The sequence below is a fragment of the Apium graveolens genome, chromosome 4, assembly GCF_009905375.1.
Source record: "Apium graveolens cultivar Ventura chromosome 4, ASM990537v1, whole genome shotgun sequence".
Lineage (NCBI taxonomy): Eukaryota > Viridiplantae > Streptophyta > Magnoliopsida > Apiales > Apiaceae > Apium > Apium graveolens.
Window position 1 is genome coordinate 232,340,826 of NC_133650.1, and position 4,096 is coordinate 232,344,921.

Consider the following 4,096-nt stretch of genomic DNA (forward strand, 5'->3'; position numbering starts at 1 on the left):
GATTCCAGCAACCACAACATTATGCTCAAAGGCAATCATATCCTCAAGAAGGAGGTGCAGCTCCACCCTCTAGTGCGGATTTTGAGGAACTTAAGCTGTTATGCAAAAGTCAGGCGATTTCTATCAAGACCTTGGAAAATCAAATCGGTCAAATAGCCAATGCAGTGCTTAATCGTCAACCTGGCACACTTCCCAGTGATACTGAAGTGCCAGGAAGGAAGGAAGCTAAAGAACAAGTCAAGGCTATTACCTTAAGGTCTGGAAAAGTTGTTGATGCTGAGAAAGCAAAAGAAGGAGAAGCTGAAGTTAGTGATGAAGAAGCTAAGGAAAAGGAGAAAGCGGCGGAACCAAGGAAGACTACTGTTGAACACACTCTGCCTGAGGGTAATACAGGGGAGAAACAGCTCTATCCTCCACCACCTTTCCCTAAGAGATTGCAGCAACAAAAGCTGGATAAACAGTTCGGTAAGTTTCTGGAGGTGTTCAAGAAACTTCACATCAATATACCTTTCGCTGAGGCTTTGGAGCAAATGCCTAGTTATGCGGGATTTATGAAGAGTATTCTTTCAAGGAAGGTGAAACTGGATGACCTTGAGACCGTTGCTCTAACGGAAGAATGTAGTGCTGTGCTGCAAAAAAAGTTACCTCCAAAGCTTAAAGATCCAGGTAGCTTCACCATTCCTTGCACCATTCACAAGTTGTCTTTTGACAAATGCCTTTGTGATTTGGGAGCAAGCATCAATCTGATGCCGTTTTCGATCTTCAAAAAGTTAAACTTGCCTGATCCAAAGCCCACCTACATGTCTCTACAATTGGCTGATCGTTCTATTACTTACCCAAGAGGCATAGTGGAGGATGTGCTAGTAAAGCTGGATAAGCTCTTTTTTCCTGTAGGCTTTGTTATTCTGGATTTCGAGGAAGATAAGAAGATTCCCATAATCTTGGGAAGACCTTTCTTGGCTACTGGCCGTATCTTGATAGATGTGCAGAAAGGTGAACTTACAATGCGGGTGCAGGACCAGGATGTGACATTCAATGTATTCAAAGCAATGAAATTCCCTACAGAAGACGAGGAGTGCTTAAAAGTGAATTTGATTGATTCTGCGGTTACTTCAGAACTTGATCATATACTAATGTCTGATGCATTAGAGAAGGCCTTAGTGAGGGATTTTGACAGTGATGATGAGGATGGCAATGAGCAACTACAATATCTTAATGCTTCTCCCTGGAGGCGAAAGCTAGACATGCCATTTGAATCTCTTGGTACTTCTGACCTCAAAAATGCTGAAGGAAAGCTTAAACCATCTATTGAGGAAGCACCTACCTTGGAGCTTAAGCCATTGCCTGAACACTTGAGGTATGCTTTTTTAGGTGATGCATCTACTTTACCTGTTATTATTGTATCTGACCTTTCAGGTAGTAAGGAGGACAAACTCTTAAGGATCTTGAGAGAATTCAAATCGGCTATCACATGGACTATAGCAGACATCAAAAGGATCAGCCCTTCATATTGCATGCATAAGATTCTGCTAGAGGAGGGTAGTAAGCCGACTGTTGAGCAACAGCACAGACTTAATCCTATCATGAAAGAAGTGGTGAAGAATGAATTATGAAGTGGCTGGATGCAGGAATCATTTATACTATTTTTGACAGTTCTTGGGTGAGCCCCGTGCAATGTGTACCTAAGAAAGGAGGTATCACTGTGGTAGCAAATGAGAAGAAAGAGCTCATTCCCACTCGAACAGTCACAAGATGGAGAGTATGCATGGATTATAGAAAGTTGAACAAGGCCACAAGGAAGGATCACTTCCCGCTTCCGTTTATTGATCAGATGCTTGACAGGTTGGCCGGTCATGAGTATTATTGTCTTCTGGATGGCTATTCAGGGTATAATCAGATTTGTATTGCACCAGAGGATCAAGAAAAGACTACCTTCACTTGTCCATTTGGCACGTTTCCTTTTTGCAGAGTTTTGTTTGGGTTATGTGGCGCACCGGCCACTTTTCAGAGATGTATGATGGCTATATTCTCTGACATGATTGGAAATAATATCGAGGTGTTCATGGATGACTTCTCCGTCTTTGGACATTCATATGATGAATGTTTGAATAATCTCCGTGCAGTACTCAAAAGGTGTGTGGAAACTAATTTGGTGCTCAATTGGGAAAAATGTCATTTTATGGTGCGTGAAGGCATTATTCTTGGGCATAAGGTCTCTAGCAAGGGTCTTGAGGTGGACAAAGCCAAGGTGGGAGTCATTGAAAATCTTCCACCACCAATTTCTGTGAAAGGAGTTCGTAGTTTTCTTGGTCATGCGAGTTTTTATCGGCGTTTCATCAAAGACTTTTCGAAGATATCTAAGCCGCTGTGCAACTTGCTTGAGAAGGATGTGCCTTTCAAATTTGATGATGACTGCTTAACGGCATTCGAGACTCTTAAGAAGAGTTTGATAACTGCACTAGTTATTACAGCACCTGATTGGACAGAGCCTTTTGAGATGATGTGTGATGCAAGTGATTATACGGTGGGCGCAGTTCTTGGGCAGCGCAAGAATAATCTCTTTTATGTGGTCTACTATGCTGGAAAGACCTTAAATGGGGGCCCAAATGAACTACACCACTACTGAGAAGGAGCTCTTGGCTATAGTCTTTGGTTTTAAAAAATTTCGATCTTATTTGCTTGGGAAAAAAGTGACAGTATTCACTGATCATGCGGCCATTCGCTATTTGGTTTCCAAGAAGGATTCGAAGCCGAGACACATTCATTGGGTGCTCTTGCTACAGGAATTTGAATTAGAGATCAAGGATCGAAAAGGTACTGAGAATCAAGTAGCTGACCATCTCTCTAGATTGGAGAATCCCGAGTCTACTTCACATGATAAGACATTGATCAACAAATCTTTTCCGGATGAGCAGTTGTTTGTAGTTCAGGAGGAGGAGCCATGGTTCACAGATATTGTGAATTATCTTGTCAGCAATATAATGCCTTCTAACTTGACCACAACTCAAAAGAAGAAGTTTCTGCATGAGGTAAAGTGGTATATATGGGATGAACCGTATTAGTTTAGACAGGGAGCTGACCTGATCATCAGGAGATGTATCCCGTTCTGTGAGACAGAGGGGATATTACGAGACTGCCACTCCACAGTTTATGTTGGACACTATGGTGGTGAGAAGATGGCAGCTTGTATTCTGCAAGCAGGTTTTTTCTGTCCTACTTTGTTTAAGGATGCTTATCAGTTCATTTTAAGGTGTGATCATTGCCAAAGAGTGGGAAATCTTACGAGAAAGGATGAGATGCCGTTAAATGTGATGCTTGAAGTCGAGGTCTTTGATGTTTGGGGAATCGATTTCATAGGGCCTTTTGTCTCATCCTGCAATAATCAGTACATCTTGCTGGCAGTCGATTATGTCTCAAAATGGGTAGAAGTCAAAGCTCTACCAATAAATGATGCAAAGGCAGTGTTGAATTTTCTTCATAAGCAGATTTTCACAAGGTTTGGAACGCCACGAGTAATTATAAGTGATGAAGGGTCACATTTCTGCAACCGTAAGTTTACTTTTATGATGCAGCGCTACAATGTGAACCATCGAGTTGCTACTGCCTATCATCCGCAAAGAAATGGTCAAGCGGAAATGTCTAACAAAGAGATCAAACGCATTTTAGAGAAGGTTATTTGTCCGTCAAGGAAGGATTGGTCTTTAAAGCTCGATGAAGCTGTTTGGGCTTACAGAACAGCATATAAGACTCCACTTGGGATGTCCCCGTTTCAACTTGTGTATGGTAAGGGATGTCATTTACCTACGGAGCTTGAGCATAAGGCCTATTGGGCATTGAAGAAGTTGTACCTAGATCTAGATGCAGCTGGAAAGAAGCGAATGCTTCAGCTTAATGAACTTGACGAATTTTGACTCCAAGCGTACGAAAATAACAAAATGTACAAGAAAAAGGTGAAAAGGTGACACGACAGGATGCTATATCCTAAGTTATTCGTGCCGGGGCAGCAAGTTCTTTTATTCAACTCTCGTCTCCGACTTTTTCCTGGGAAGTTGAAATCAAGGTGGTCGGGACCTTTTATTGTCAAAACCGTGTTTCC